This window comes from Lontra canadensis, unplaced genomic scaffold, assembly GCF_010015895.1.
Source record: "Lontra canadensis isolate GAN:19392208 unplaced genomic scaffold, GSC_riverotter_1.0 scaffold14, whole genome shotgun sequence".
In the NCBI taxonomy this organism is placed as follows: domain Eukaryota; kingdom Metazoa; phylum Chordata; class Mammalia; order Carnivora; family Mustelidae; genus Lontra; species Lontra canadensis.
This window is the reverse complement of record NW_022631008.1, coordinates 8,104,791-8,121,572: the sequence shown is the minus strand read 5'-3', so window position 1 is coordinate 8,121,572 and position 16,782 is coordinate 8,104,791. Positions and strand designations below refer to the sequence as shown.

Here is a 16,782-nt window from a genome sequence, read left to right as displayed (position 1 = left end):
AAAAAGCACCATCCTCTTATAAGAGAGGTGACAATCCAGACAAACGGCCATATTTGGGGAATGTAAACACGTTGAATGTCAAAGAAGTGAATTTTCTAGCTATCACTCTCCAACCAGAATAACTTGGTCCCAGCACCTGAAATGTGTAGGTGGAAACTTTCAGAGACATTTTCATCTTAATTTTCTCCATCCTGTCTGAAATGGCTGCGTCTTTCTGTATTGTAGTTAAAAAAAAAAAAAAAAAAAAGTACATTTCCTTGCATCACCTTCCCATGCCAGTAGAGCAAAACACAAAAGCCACAAGATCTATGATTCAAAGGCCTTATACGAGTAACTATTTAAATTGCTTGAAATGTAGTTTTTAAAAATTCATCTCTGTAGTTTCCAAAAAATTAACCCCTTTCTTTTTAAAGCCATTCTGGCCATAAAATGGTGTGTGACTACTCCATTTAGTGTTTCTGAATATGAATAAGGACCCCAGGGCCACTCTCAGTTTACATGTTTATCTCTAAAGCTGTCACCAAATTTTTAGTAATATTTTATAGAGCATGGGGCCAGTGGAACTTTTGAAATTTGACCTTTCCTACAGGTGATAATCTCTAAATGCAATTTGCACTTTTGGAACTAAGATTTGAACTTCTGTTTTCAGAACACTGTAATTTATCTTTCCCAATCCAGAGAGGAAAAGTGATGGGAATGTGCCTGCATGTGTGTAGATGTGTAAGAGTCATTTATCAGCCCCCAAATCAGTGGTCCAACTTTGATCAGGGACCAGAGTATCTTTTTAAGGCTAGGAGGTCAGGTTGGCTTGATGGTGTTATCCAAGTAGGACCCTGCTAGCATACAGAGCAAGACGCAGTTACTTGGCCCAGTGAGTATTTTGCCTCACGTGATAAAACAGTGAAGAGAATTAACTTAAAAACACCGTATCTCAGAGTATGACATCCTTTGTCCTTTTAAATTTAGGCAAGCCTGAACTCAGGTTCAAACAAGAACATAAAACAATCCTCAATATTTTGTTTTGTTCTCTGTATCACTCTAAATTTCAATAAGGTAAGAAGGGGTGGTGAGGGTAGGAAAGAATTAACAACAGGAGGACAGGGGAAGCAGTTTTGAAAATTGGAAAAGCATTAAACCAAACCACTTTTATGTTTCCTAGAAATTATGTTGTTAGTATTAGTTTTGTGATGTAGATAAAAATACCTCCGCCTTAGTTTCCTGGGGGAAAAGCAAATAGAGTTTTGCTCATCACATCCCATTAAAACCACTAAGAAAATCTTTGCTAAGAGTTGAATTGTAGAGATAAAGATGCAATCAGCCTCACTTATATAAGAGATGCCTTCACGAAAACCTGATCATTTCACTGCTAATTGGTATAAATGTTCCCTTGCCCACCACTTGAGCTCGAAATCCACATGTACCTTTATGATTGTTGTTATAATTAAATACCATTTACTTTTCCTTGGGCTTAAGAATGCAGGTCGCCCTGACTTTTTCTTTTAAGTAAATTTATGTTTGTGCAAAAGGGAATTATAGATAATTTCCCATACCTGGGATATGTTACTTTACTTGTAAGTGAATGAACAGTAATCATCCAGCTATCTCTTTTTAAACTTTCCCCCAGCTTCTCTAACAGTAAATATGAAGAAATGAAAAAGCTGTGCTTTCATGCTTAGTGTAGCATTACCATATCTACTCACCCACCTTTTCCTAAGCACAGTCCTGTGAACCACTTCAAGGCTTTGTGAGGTCTTTGGAAATCAGTCTAGCTGAGAAACACCATGAGGGCAGAAAGTGTCCATGGCTCTCATTCACCATTGTTTTAAGACACTTAAATGGTACCCAGCCGCAGGAGAAGGTCAGTAAAAACTTCTCGAATGAGTGTTGTCCAGAATGGGCTCCTGGGGTCTGAAATATGTCCAAGAGAACTAGCATGTAAGGCAGCCTAGAGCTGTAGTGTCTAATAAGGTAACTGCTAACCACGTGTGGCTATTTAAATTGAATTTAAATACGTTAAAATTAAAATTCGGTTCCTCCATTGCCCAGTCGCACTTACCAAGTGTAAGTACTCAATAACCATATGTGGCTGGTGGCTGCCATATCGAACAGCACACATACTGAGTATTTTTGTCATCACAGAAAGTTGTGTTAGTGCCGGTAGAGTATCATTAGTGGAGACCGAAGTCAGTGGCTCCAGTCTTTTTAAAGTGTCCCATGGGACCATGATGTGCACTCATAATTCAAAAAGTAGCCCTTTCAAAAAAAAAAAGTAGCCCTTTCACATCTCTCTCCCCAGCACTGTAGGAGTTCAGTCAAGAAAGGTGAGTGGCCCACAGAAGGGGCTATCTCTTTGAAAGTGAGAACCAGATAATGGTGGGGCTGTTAGCAAGACTGACAGTACAGCGGTATAGACTTATTTGACGACACGAGTTAGTATGTGAAATGTCTGTACCAGTTAATAAAGAGCTACTGTTTCAAGCTCCTCCAGTACCTACTTCCTGTGGCCCAGAGGCCCTGGCCATTCACCTAGTATCCTCCAACCTCCCCTTAATCCAGTAAAATGAGTTCACTAATGCCAGTGCTATCCTGGGAGCTGAGAGACTGCTTAGGGACGCCCCCCATCCCAACACTGGAGGTCTCAAATTGATGGCTGCTGCACTTGGCCTCCAGGAGGGACTGCTCCCAAAGACTTTTTCTAAGGGCTGCCTTCTCACCACCATGGCATGGCCGAGTCCCAGATTATAGAACCATTGGCTTCAAGAAGACCTTAAAATTACCTCATCCTACCCGTTCATTTTACTGAAGAAAAAAGTCACAGAGAGTCACCTAGCCAGTTTGTGGCCAGTTTAGAGACAGGAGCTTGAATATCCTAACTTGGCACTTTTATTTTTCTATTTGTTCCTGTTGTCAGTTTCCTTAACTATGAAATGAGGATTGATGGATTTATGCCTTACAGAGTCACTAGTAAAAAGAACACTTATACCCCACATTTTACATATATCTTATAATTTGCAAAATTTTTTTGTGTGTACATTCTCATTTAATCCTCCCAAGAACATGTATGTGAAAGGTGTTAGGCTCGGAGGCTGCGAATGACCTCCCCAAGATAACAAAGCTCCTGTGATAACAGAGGTCTCAGCCTCTTAGGGCTTGGGAAACTATACATTCCTTTGTAAATGTAAGATAACATAACCACATGGTATTACTAGTTTTTAGCTTGTGGTATTTTGCAGTTCAAGATTTAGTGACATTGAAAGTGGTAACTTTGTTCAAGCGACGCATTTTTTTTTACTTTGATAGTGTGCCAATTGCACAGACTTCGGTTCAGCGTTAAAACAGAAGTGGGTTGCTTCAAAGTGTATTTTTAAAATGAGAGAATCCAAATTTGTAATTAGCTTTAGAAATGTTAGTTGTGCAGTTTGAGTATATAAAGAGTTTCTGGTAATCATTTCTGTTATTAGTAGGTGGCTTATTTTATTTTTTGTATTTTCCCCCAAGCAATTAGGCATTTGGGAAAAAACAAAGTATTTCTTTGAGGGGTCATTTCCTCTATTACTGCTTTTATTTTTCACACCCTATAGTCCTAGTATACTTAGAAAATTAACCACATATATGATTGTGGCAAAGAAAAATCATGTAGGAGCCATTCTACTCACTTGACACCTACCTGTCACAAGAATGTTACTTAAATTATAAAGAAAAGCCACAGTGAAGGAAATGATTCACTTCTTGATACATCTTTTGTCTTTTGGTCTTTTGATAATTTTGATAGAAACATCCCTTACTAAGATAAGATTATTGGGAAGATCAACTCGACACACTCCCAGAATAAAATGGAATTTTTTTGTGTGTTTCTTTCTTTCTCTCTCTCTCTCTGAACTTCAGCCGTTTTATAGAATATACTATATTCCACTATTGAGAAATTGAATTTATAGACAAGGAAAAGAGTGACGTTATTTTCACTCCATATAATAAGGAAGTATCTCTTCAGTTTTCTTTTAGACTCATACGAAAATGGTAGCATGCTCTACATCAATTATCCTGTAAGATTAAATACATATAAAGGGAAAAGAGAAAAATTATTAGCCAAAGCTATAAATGAAAAGAAACATGAGGTTGTGAGTCCTGATGTTATCATTACCAATTTGTAGTCACATCTGGGAAGACTGTGTTTGTGTGTTTGTTTTCTGAAGTATGTATTATGGGTGTATCTTTGTGTCTTCTCTGCATATACCCTGTTTAGTGTTACAGGACAGACTCCTAACTCTCTATTGTACTGTAAGAGGTATGGCCTCCCTCCTGTACAGACAGGACTTTCCAAGTGTTTATTATTATCTAGAGTTTCCTTGTGTTTTATTTATGTCATTTCCCCCTGCTTTGGATAGATATTGTAGAGGGTGTTGATCCAAAAAGCATAAAGGTAAAATTTGTGGTTTGTAGCCATACTTGGGGTGATGGTATTAAGAGCCTAGGCTTGGATAGGTCTTTGAAATTCTAAACTTCTAATTTCTCCAAACTTATTAGGGTGGAAGGGTGATTGATGAGTGAGCACATGCTTTCAGATTTTGCAGCTACTGATTTTTAAGCCAGTGCCCTTAGCATTAAATGAGATGATACCCATATCGCACCCAGGACCAGAGCTGACACACTGTAAGCACTCAGAAGGCTTAGTACTCATTATTATTAGCTTGTCTGATGATTTTGTCTTCACATCTCTTTCTGATGGCTGCTGAGCAGCAGCGAAACGTCCAAGAAATACAAAACACCCAAAGGAAGAGAAACCCAAGTCCTCAGGAGCCTAGAAACCGAATTAATCAGCCCACAAATAATTAATAATTTATCTTCTCATGATGACATCTGAATTATTCCCATACCCGCGCCTATACCTTTTTCCAAGTTAAGACCCCATGGACAAGTGACAACTCCGTCATTGCCCAGATGGGATTCAGTCTGCTTGAATGAGGTTCCACTTGAGTGTAAACTCACATTGATCCCATTCTCTCTTGTTGTGTCATAGATAGTGAGCTGTTCACTATCTTCTGTGTAAGAAAAACAAAAATAAAATCTCCTAAGCATGATTATCATTGATTAGAGCTTTGTTAAGATGTATGAGATACAAGTGTATTTTTTTCCATGCCTATGATAATGTGGGTAATTAAACAAATTAGCCAGGCACTCATGCTGTGTTAGGAGTATAAATTGATATAGCTTTTCTGGAAAATCATCGAGACCCTTAAAGATCACACTAGTTGACCCAGTAATTCTTTTTAAGGATCTACCTAAGATAGTATTCAGAAATTCAGGCCAATCTGATATTCAGATATGTCCCCCAAAGTCTTATTTGCACTAACAACAACAAAAACTGTAATTCCCAAAATGAAATCATTACATAAAACTCTTTTCTTTGGGGTATAATATCACATAGACATTGAAAAACATGTTTTTGAAGTGTTTTTAATAACTTGGGGAAATGCTCACAGTCATTTAACATCAAATAAAAAATAGAAACAAAACTTTGAGGGGCACCTAGGTGGCTCAGTCGGTGAAGCAGCTGCCTTCTGCTCAGATCATGATCCCAGTGTCCTGGGATCAAGTCCTGCTTCAGTCTCCCTGCTGAGTGGCAAGCCTGCTTGCCCTTCTCCCTCTGCCTCTGCCTCTCCCCCTGCTTGTGTTCTCTAACTCTCGCTCGCTCTCTCACTCTGTCTCATAAATAAATAAATAAATAAATAAATAAAATCTTTTTTAAAATGAAAAAAAAAAAAGAAAAGAAACAAAACTCTTGAGTATTTTGTGTTTCTGAAAGGAATACTGGTCCACAATCTTTTATTCCCAGTTCTGAATTCAAAAGCATTCCAAAATCAAAAGTTTTGGGTTTTGGAGGGTTTTTTGTTTTTGTTTTGTTTTGTTTTGTTTTTGTAATTTCTTTGGTAGAAATACCCGGCTGGAACTAATGTGAGATTCTATTTTATCCAATTTAATAAGAATATGCATCTGTTTTGCTGTAGAAATATTATGAAATATTTGCTGCTCCAGACCATGATGGAATGTTATGTGATAAATGATTGTTGCACCCAAATAGTTTTAAAATCCAAACAATTCCGAATTCCAAAACATTCTGAAACTTGGGAGTTTCAGTTAAGGGGTTGTGGAACTATACAACGAAATATTATTAGTGATGTATCAGTGCCAAAGTTAGAGTTGATCTTTCTTTTTTCTTTTTTTTCATTTTATTTAAATTCCAGTTAGTTAACATACAGTGTTATCTTAGTTTCAGGTGTACAGTATAGGGATTCAACACTTCCATACACCACCCGACGCTCATCACAACGGTGTGTTCCTTAATCCCCTTCCCGGATTTCATCCATCCCTCCAGCCACCTCCTCTCTGGTCTATTCTCAACAATTAAGTCTGTTTCTTGATACTTTTTCCTTATGCTTTCCCATAGTTTCCAAATGTTCTACAATAAGCATGTACCAATTTATCATCAGAAAAGAGTATTAAAAATAAACATTTAAGGGGCGCCTGGGTGGCTCAGTGGGTTAAAGCCTCTGCCTTCAGCTCAGGTCATGATCCCAGGGTCCTGGAGTCCCTGCATCGGGCTCTCTGCTTAGCGAGGAGCCTGCTTCCTCCTCTCTCTCTGCCTTCCTCTCTGCCTACTTGTGATCTCTGTCTGTCAAATAAATAAATAAAATCTAAGAAAAATTAAAAATAAAAAAAAATAAACACTTAAGGCATCAGAGAATCCTCTCATTTCAGTCAGAGTTCCTGAATTTATCCCTTGCTTCCTGCATATTCTTGTTACTGCAGTTACATGTGTCATCTAAACCAAGGTGTTCTGGTTTTTTGAAAGAAAAACATTCATGAGGTTGAACAGTGACCCACCTCCAAACTGCTTTTGGGTTCAGAAGAGTCCCTGGTTAAGGATACTCACCTTCAGGAAACACTCAGGGAATAGGATTGAGCCCAGGCACTAATCCTATGGACTGTTTTATCATATTCTATTTGTGGTGAGCAGGATGGCAGGAGGGAGGGAGAAACATTAAGGTGCGAGGTTTACTCTGCTAATGGACAGCTCTTCCGCCCCCATTCAGGTGGACACTCACTGACCTGTCACAAGGTTACCCTGCAAAGCTTTGGGGTCCATGTCTGAATGGATTGCTGTAGCCTTCTCATCTCTCCCTTCGCCCAGTTCCCTGCATCCTAAGACTCGAAGCCAGCACAGAGCCTGGAAAAATTACATGTAAGTTTTCACCAAGGTTACTTTCCTCAAACCAAACAACTGTAAGAATTTTCTTAGGTGATAATAGCAAGTAGCCTAAACCCCCATGGGTGACTTTTCTTTCAACAAAGTATCTTGAAAATTCTAATTGAGGAAGGGAGCAGGGAGTAGAATCTGCATATTGGTGGCTCCTTAATTCAGTGGATCTTTCGTTTGCATCAGAATCACCTGGAGGGCTTGTTAAAGGACAGCTTGCTGGGCCTCGTGCCCAGAATTTCTGATTCCGCAGACCTGGGGCAGGCTGGGAAGTTGCTTTGCTAACGAGTTTCCAGGTGATACTGAGGCAGGGGGTCCAAGGACTCCACTTTGAGAATAACTGCTTCAATTCAAGTGTCACTGAAAGGATGGATGATACAGGGAGAAAAAAAATGTATTAAATATTCATTATTAAATGCCACTAAATTAAGATATTTAGTGCTTTACTGAATATATCGACTCATCTCTCAAGAAAAGAGAGTTTTAAGGTCCTCTTTGCACCGTCACATTGGAAAGTCCACACAAGTAGATGCCGTATTCTGTGCTGGCTTTAGTCAATGGTACCAGTGGTTCTTTGTCCTTGGATTTATAACGAGGGTGACTGCGCTGTATCGAGCGAAAATGACAGCTACAGTCCTTTTGCGGGCACGCTCATCGTGTTTTTAGATACTCAAAAGGGAAAATCCTTTTTTCTCTTGGGTTGAGAAATCTATCACTGCTTTTCAGAGTGAATCATTGAGTCTTATCTTTCCTCTCATACACTTAGATGGGACTTGATTTACAAAATGCATGTGGGAAGACAGGTGCATCTCTAATTAATAGTCTGAGTCATCAAGTCCAGGTTTTTGTGGGGTTTTAAGTTCTCAGGAGTGACATAGTTTGAGGATCAGGGTTAGCTTCAGAATAAGCCAATCACCTCTCCACTGAGGACAAGAGCAATTTATTCCATGTTAATGGAAAAGAGTGGAAGATTTTGGCTCAACAAATGTGCATTTGGATATATGTGAGCATACATGCAAATGTACATATGTGCCTATGAATATATATGCATTTTGGATATTTCTAGCTTTCATTGTAAGAATTTTAAACATTTTTCTTTTGTTTCATTGAGTTGGCGTGAGTATAAAAATAGTATGAGTGATGCTGTCCAGGAAATGTATGAGAAATTTCTGGGCATTTTCAATCTGTGGATAAGCATTGTGATTTATAATATTTTACTTGGTATGGTAAATGTTCATTCAGAGTGGCACTTAGGACACGCAGTTCTTTTATTAGAACTCACAGGAATCGAGACTAATTGCTTTTAATAAAGCAGTTCCAAAGCAGACATAATGAAGGAGCTTATCTATTGCCTAGCCATTGGCAGAACCAAAAATCCTGGAGATAGATTTAAGTCCGTGTATTTAAAATGAAAATCATGGGGCGCCTGGGTGGCTCAGTTGTTAAGCGTCTGCCTGCAGCTCAGGTCATGATCCCAGGGTGCTGGGATCAAGCCCTGCAATAGGCTCCCTGCTCAGTGGGAAGACTTCTTCTCCTTCTCCCACTCCCCCTGTTTGTGTTCTCTCTCTCGCTCTCTCTCTCTCTCTCTGTCAAATATATACATTTAAAAATCTTTAAAGAAACAAAGTAAAATGAAAAATCACAGAATCCGATAAATGAAACAAAAAACTGGTAGGTGTTGAAAGAGTTCTGGAAGGAATTAATCCAGAGCTGTCTTGTGGACGCTGCCCACTGCGTAACTCAGCGGGTAAGAGGGCTGATAGAGTTGTGAGTGAGGTAACTGTGTTTTCTTACTCCACCCTCACAAAATATAACATCTCTGTCAAGCACTAATGAGTTATTCTGCACAGCATTCTTGGAAGCAACGTTTTGGGTGTATGAAGCATCTTTGCCATAATATGGAAGAAGTAGATTGGATCAGACCCTCCTTAATTGCCTTCCTGCTTTGGCATCTGTGAGTGCCCATGTTTACACGTCAGGTTTCCTGTAGGGATGACCCTAGATGGCAGTCAGTTGCATGAGTGCAGACTAGGAAGGAAGAAGGCTGTTCGGACACCTCAGGTGACTCACCTCAGGTGACTCGGTGCTTAGAGCTCCTGCCCTACCTGGCAGAACCTGCCAAGGTCACTCCCTGCTGCCTGGGGTGAAGCACTCAAGTCACCGAGTACCTAGAGAGTCATGCTTGTGTGGGGACAGGGGTGGGGAGGTGGGGGGTGTGGGAACCCTCTCTCCTTTCCACTCAGTTTTGCTCTCAACCTAAATCTGCATTAAACAATTAAGCTTATGAATTAAAAAAAAAAAAACTAAACTAAATACCAGACGGTATGGCGGTTCTTCAAAACAGTAAACATGGAATTACCACAGGATCCAGAAGTTCCACTTCTGGGGATATACCTAAAAGAACTGAAAGCAGAGCTTGAACAGATGTTCCTAGAACGTTATTCACAGTAACCAAAAAGTGGAAGCAACACAAACATCTATCAGTGGATGAATGAGTAAGGAAAATGGAGCATGTACATACAATGGAATATTATTTGGCCTTAAAAAGATACAAAATTCTGACACATGCCACAACATAGATGAACTTTGAGGAAACTAAATGAGATAAGCCAGACACAAAATGAAAAGTATTATATGATCCTACTTATATGAAGTGTCTATGGAGTTTTTAGGCTTATAGCCAGAAAATAGAATGAAGGGTGCCAAGGTTTGGGAATAGAGGAGAATGGGGAGTTGGTATTAAATGGGTAGTTTCACTTTGGGGAAAATGAAAAATTTCTGGAGATGGATAGTGGCGATGGTTGTGCAACAATGTGAATATACTTTAAAAATGGTAAATATGTATATATCTTACCCCAGTAAAAAATAATTAGTTAACTAATAATTAATTAGTGATTGTTTTAAACTCAATACCGGAGCTCACTTTCCTTCCAAGAATGTTATGCAGAATAACTAACTAGTGCTTGACAAGGTTACTACAGTTTGCGACGGCGGGGTGAGAATTGTTGGCGATGGGCCTCAGACCTCCCTCCGCCCTGATTCTTTCCCTGGAACCCTTTGGGCAAAGGCAAGGGATCTGCAGAATGTGTACTTCAGTCCCAGGGAGGGTTTTCTGTCAGGGCAAGGACAGGTCTGTCAGAAACTCCCAGAGCAATTTGCCATAAACAGCTGTACTCTCAACCAAATGCCCCTGACACCTACAGGAAAGCTGTTTCACTGCGATGGAGGGAGTGGTGCCCACCTGTGCACCTGTAACGGGGCTGCTCAGTTCATCTGAATTGTGTGTTCCCAAACGAGTCCAAGTATATATCTAGAGCACCAGAATGCACGGGCTTACCTGTGTGCTTCGCTAAGACATGTAACAGGTCTTCCTCAATAGGGACGGACGCTGAGGCACAAACTAGGGGATATAGACTTGATTATAATATTAGCCACAGATTGAAGCCTAGTAGGAAAAGGGAAGTCTATGGAACAAAATTAATAGCAGATAATTCTCCTGGAACAGGACCTCAAATTATTATAATGCCTGTTCTCCAGACTCCAAATGAAATATAAAATACCCCTCATCACCAAATCACTGTAGTTTTAGGTGTCAGTGTACCTGTATCACAGAACAATTTAGTCAGTCCTGCAGTTCTGGGAGGAATATGCAGGATTGAACTTACGAGGTTGATCTCTTTGGACCCGACTTTGGGGAGATTTTGCTTTTTATTCTGTTTCCTGAAAGCTAGACTTGGAGAATGGTCAGCAGAGTCTCATGGGAGCCAGGAGCCATGATTTCCTCAGACCTCCTATACGACGTTCAGATCCTGGCTTGAGTCTGACCAGGGCTTATCATTCCTTAAGAGTAGTGCATAAGGACCCACAGTTCCAGAAAGCTCAGAAACCCATTTCCTAAATTATTCCACGCCCTCTTAAGGGAGGTGGAAGGAATAATCAGGGAATAACCAAGATTATTTGTGTGTGTGTGTGTGTGTGTGTGTGTGTGTATTGCATACATATACGTATGTATATATGTATGTATTTGGCTTAAGGCAAAGGTATAACCAAGAGAGAGAGGAAATTAACTCATCAGTGTTAAAGCACAGTATGTGTAAATCAGCCCCATCATTCCTACCCAGACTCTCCAAACCTGCTTGGAGATAAACTCTCTAGGTCATGGTGAGAGGGCAAAGTAAAGGTTTCAGCAACTAAGATATCAGAAACTGGAATTAAAGGTTTTTATAGAAAAGACAATCTAGGGCAGCAAGTCCAAGAGACAGAAAAGCAAATGTTTCTTCATCCTTGACAACCGCATGTGGCTGCCTTCTCCTTAAGCCTGAGTTGAAATGACATGGCTGTAGAATCAAATCAAAATAAACTCAACCCCATGAGTTCAGAGACTTAATTTTTAGATGGACACAGTGACATGGATTTCCCCCAGAGAAGACCAGCAAACCAAGTCACCCAGATGGAATGACGTAAGGTAGAGAATACCAACAAAGATAGACCCTTGGGGGCTCCCCTTGTAGGCTCTCCTGTTTCCTAGGAATCAGATTGCCTCGTTCCAGACACTGAATTCATGTTTGGTGACGGCTTAGCTACCTGGAACCCAACTAACCAGAAGCCTGAATTAACTGACCTTCACATTTCCGCACCCCTAGTTGATCCCCACCCGCACACCCCACCCTACCTACCGCACACATCCCACTTCCCATTTTCAGAAATAGATATTCAGAAAACAAGATAGTTTTGCTTTAGTAAAAATGGAGAATATACCCTGGGGGATATCTATACCTGATGCCACTGACCTGCTGAATCATTGAGAATGGTTAAATGTTTTAAAATTAGGAAAAGAAACTACTTTGGAAATATTTTGAACAAAAAGCATTTCTTAGCTGTCTGCCAATTGACCAGAAAGTTGAAACAAACAAAAATCTTCCTGTCCTCAAATTAGTCCAGTTAACTGAAGTTTTATTTTAGCTATTTTCATGCCCTAATTAATAATCTAAAACTGTTGACTTCTGGAAAAGAAATACACCATTTTTATTCTTCTTGAAAAACTGTGCAGGTTTTGGCTTTTACTGCCTTTCCAGTGTCCGAGTTTAAATTTCAGATATTGTCCTTAAGTTTATTATGCTTGGAAGCAATTTAAAAGTTGTGATATTAATGATATTAAGAGTACTATAGAAAATAATTTAATGAACATATATATTTATTTCCTGGAATTATTGGAAAACCATTGGCATAGTTTTGAAGCCAATCTGTTTTATTTTTTTAAAAGAATGTATGATATATTTACTTGTAGCATTCAGTTTCACAATTATGTTCTGCTTAAGACATCATCAAAATTAATTTTCGTTCTCCGCATATGCCCTAATGGTACAGACAGGAGTGATATCACCAGCATGGTAATATACATTAATATGTAAATAAAGAATTTCAACTGGTATTCCCTGTGAATCTCCAAATAAACTCAGCCATGCATATTGTAAAGTTGCTTTACCAAGTGATTATCAGTTGTAGCACAAATAGCTTATCTACTTATTCTAGTAATTTCCAGTCTGTTGCTTTTAGAAATTATTTATAGGGTCTCTTTTGGATGTGCCATTCATTAGCAAAGTGACACCTCTGTCTGAGCCATGATTTAACACAAATGGGAGCACCATGCTCTTACAAGGACACCACCCCACCCTCCCCCATTAAACTGGTCATTGTGATGGCCCTAGCATCTGGAGGTTTGCTGCAGCTGGAGAGCGCCAGGACCATGAATCATGATGCGAAAGAGTGGTATTTGCAACGTTTTGGAGTGTAGCAAGATTCTTAAGAGTTCTCGCAGAACTTAACTAGAAGCTTTAATCTATTGTTTCTAGTAGATTTTTCCTGTATTTCATGTCTGACTTGTCACCAGGCCAGATTATTATACTGGGTTCCATGTATTAATTGTTTCTAATTAGTAGGAAGAGCAGAATCAGAGAATAATTAATTGTTTCCTTTCATCAAAGCAGAAGTAACTTTATTTTCCTGATTGTGAAAGTAATATGTTTATTGTACATAATTTATAAAATAACAGAAAAGGGAAGAAAATAAACTATCTATAATCCAGCCACCTAGATAGCACCTGACTGTTAAATACTTTTGTGTATTTTTCCAGACTTTTTTCAATTAATCAGATAATTCCAAATTTACAAGCAGTATTCTGGACTGATTATATCTTGCAAATTTGGTGGAGTTTAAGAATGATGACTTCAGATATCAGTTTCTAGGACAATGATCTCCTAGTTTTTATTTTTGTCATTTCAAATTACATTAATCAACTCTTGTAAGAGCAGATACCCGTGTAGATACACCATTATCTCTATTGAGTGGAAATCAGTATTAACTGTTTTTTTTTTTCATTTCTGCATTTTGTTAATAAAAATGATTATTGAGTGGCCTTGCAAGATCCTCATGGGCCTCTGGAATTAGAAAAGAAGCATTTAATTATGTACAGGATGGTTTTCATGTTAGATTTACTCATTGTATTCTAATTACGTAAAAATTCATATTCAGTATGCTCTACAGAATTTGCCAGAAATGGGAAAGTTTGGTTAGCCAGATCCCCTTTCCCCATCCATAATCCAAACAATATGTTCTCCAGTAGAACTCTAATTTTATACCTGATGGTAACAAAATGTGATTCAAATATATCCTTTCTTCTGCTATGAACCAGAGTTTTCCTTCAACTTTGTATCCTTTATCCCCCTTCAAAGAAACTTCTCTTCAGATTCTTCTGGTATAGTGTGATAACTCCTGGGATTGTGTTGGTAACTCTGTGCTTCCCTTTGGAGAATGCTAGGACTATTTTTGTTTTTTGGGTTTTGTTTTTTTTTTAATTATTAAGTTATTTGACACAGAGATTGAGAGAGAGCACAGCATGGGGAGAAGGAGAAGAAGGCTCCCTGCTGAAGGGGGAACCTGTTGTAGGCCTCAATCCCAGGACCCTGGTATTATGACTGGAGCAGAAGGCAGACCTTTAACTGACTGAGCCACCCAGCTGACCCGAGAATGCTAAGGCTTTGGATCAGGATGAATCCTAATATGTAGCCAAGGTTAGGAAGGACTTTGAGCACTGAAAGAAAACCCTGATTTAAAAAAAAAAAGTAGGGGATTATTAAAAGATTCATCTGAGAAATAGTGTAGGAATGTTATCTGCAAGTCTTTTGTCAACAGAAAAACTACATCAAAAACTAATGATGGGAGGGTACGTGCTATGGTGAGTGCTGTGAAGTGTGTAAAGTTGGCGATTCACAGACGTGGACCCCTGGGGCTAATAATACATTATATGTTTATTTAAAAAAATTAAAAAGTTTTTAAAAAACTAATGATGTACTATACAGTGGCTAACTGAACATAATTTTTTTAAAAAGGGTAGGAAGTCTATAATGAGCAGCTGCTAGAATAGACTTTATTTTAAAAGATTAATCTATATTTGGCGTGGGTATGACTAGGTCTTCTCCCCTGTGTCAGACTGAAGTTCTTTGAAAGCAGATTCTTCTAGCTTCTTCTCTCTGCATCCCTTCCCATCCTTTGTGCCCTTGTTTATAATCAGAACTCAGTAGGTACTGAATTAATATTTCTATGTCTCTTGAGTGACAGATGAATGAACGTCCTCAATAAATGCAGGTACTACGTTTGCCTTCTTGCTACAGAAGTCAAAGGGTGTTTTGAGAAAAATCCGTGATTGTTAAATGCTCAGGTTGGTTGGCTCCAGGTGTGGGGAAGTGGTGTACAGTCCTTTGATCCTCCCTAGGAGAAGGAGATGCTAATGTGGATAATAAGAATTTGCTACTTTGTCTTCAGTTTCGGTTTGACCGCCTCGCTTCACTGAGTCACAGTGCTCGCTCTCCGGGGACGGGCATGTCATTTAAGCCTGTCAGAGACTGTCCCTTGGACTGTTTATGACATTGTACCTGAATTTCCCGCTACATGAACGGCAGCATTTGTCATAAAATTTCAAGAACGCGTTAAAAGTTATTTGGTTTGTAGTTGACATTGAGATTAACTTTCTCTAACCTAAACCAGTGAAAACCAAAATGCTCCTCACCACATAAAAGTTTTGCTTTCGCTGTGTTCAGACCCCTCCCACCTCCTCAGAGCACAGTCATTTGGAGGCTAGTTTGGGGGCGGTGTGGTTGTATCTCAGTGGTGTATGACCCACTTTTTCGTAACACTTAATTACCCGTGTTTTTACAGCACTAGTCAGACGGTCTGACGAGAGTGGACTCTAACCCCAAAAAGGTTTTCTGACACACCTCACCAGGGCTGTTCTAGTACCGTGCGTTATCGGAAGAAGGTGTTAGCTGCACAGGGCGTGTGTTAGCTACCAGAGGATGACAGAACGTTTCCTCTAGTTTCTGGATAATGAGCAAGCACACAGGTAAAGAAAGATGCCTTTCTCAGAGTTGCCTCCTTTTGTGTCTTAATTATTTTGTTGAGCTGACTTTTAAATATTGATCACTACCTGCCTGTGTTTGCTGTTGGGTCTGCAGAGGGTTGGGAAGAACAAGCATTTTAATTGCTCCCCTGGGACCTTAATAATTTAACTTTTCACTAAAAGCCTAAAGAGATGGTAAATCAACAGTAGGTTCTCATTTCTATCCTCTCTGTGCCCCTAGAAAACGTCCTCTTCATCACTGTGTTTTTCTGGTTCGCTCTCAAAGTGTCTTTCTCAGCATCAGCTGCTTGGTGGGCTGCCGGCCATGCGGTGGGGACTGTGGACGGAGCGGACGGGGAGGGGGCTGCACGGAAGGGAAGGGGGATGGCAGGAGGCTCCTGTGCCTTGGTGTGCATTGTCCCACCGCAAACTAAAAGCAGATTTAGGGCAAGTGATACTGACCCAACTTGGGTGAAATCATTTCCGACCGTCTGCTCCGTCTTAGAAATGCTTCTGCTTCTGCTAATCCCTTTGGTTCATTTGAAGAACTTTTAAGACGCTGTCATTGTTTCAAAACAAAATGTGGTAGGTATCATCTCCCTGTATGTACAGAAACGTCTGCGGGTGCATTTCCTTGCTGAAAGTTGGCTGACATGTGGCTCGTGGCAGGAAGGTGCCCGCGCCTGGCGGGTCACGCTCGCCTGTGCGCTGAAGGACGTATCAGCGCGGAGTCTTGGAAAATGCCTGTAGATTAAGTCAACGTTGTTTTCCCTGAAAGTCCTGATACAGAAAAAGAGTGAAAGTACCAACACTAACTGGAAAAAATGTCACTCATTTTAGCCTCTTTGCATCCCTTGTTAGGACAAACCCTGGGTTGGGTTTTTTGTACATTTGTGAACTTGGGCAGTAGGTGGAGCAGTGTGGGTGGCCCAGAAAAAGTAGCGGTTAGAATAAGATTTTCCATTTATTGCCCTTTGTGCATGGCTAAAAATAAGATTCATACAAATCAGAATATGTAGTGCAAGCACAATCACTCTGTTAATTCTGATGACTGGCTTGCCCACATCTTTGCATCTGTCTGGTAAGTGGTGCATTGGGAAATAAATGTGACTCTGTTTAAGCAGCAAGAGGT

At 39.7% G+C, this 16,782-nt stretch overlaps 1 protein-coding gene across 5 annotated transcripts in view; it reads left to right on the top strand.

Moving 5' to 3' along the window:
- BACH2 (BTB domain and CNC homolog 2) overlaps positions 1-16,782 on the top strand; it is a 352,486-nt gene that overhangs the window by 193,854 nt on the left and 141,850 nt on the right. The window contains exon 3 of one of the 5 annotated variants that reach the window (XM_032858138.1): positions 7,092-7,240. The exons of 3 other annotated variants lie outside the window; for them this stretch is intronic. The gene's annotated coding sequence lies outside the window, so the exon portion shown is untranslated. Of the gene's footprint in view, positions 1-7,091; positions 7,241-15,245; positions 15,654-16,782 lie in introns of those variants that run through there. One more of the 5 variants, XM_032858139.1, reaches the window with a different exon arrangement.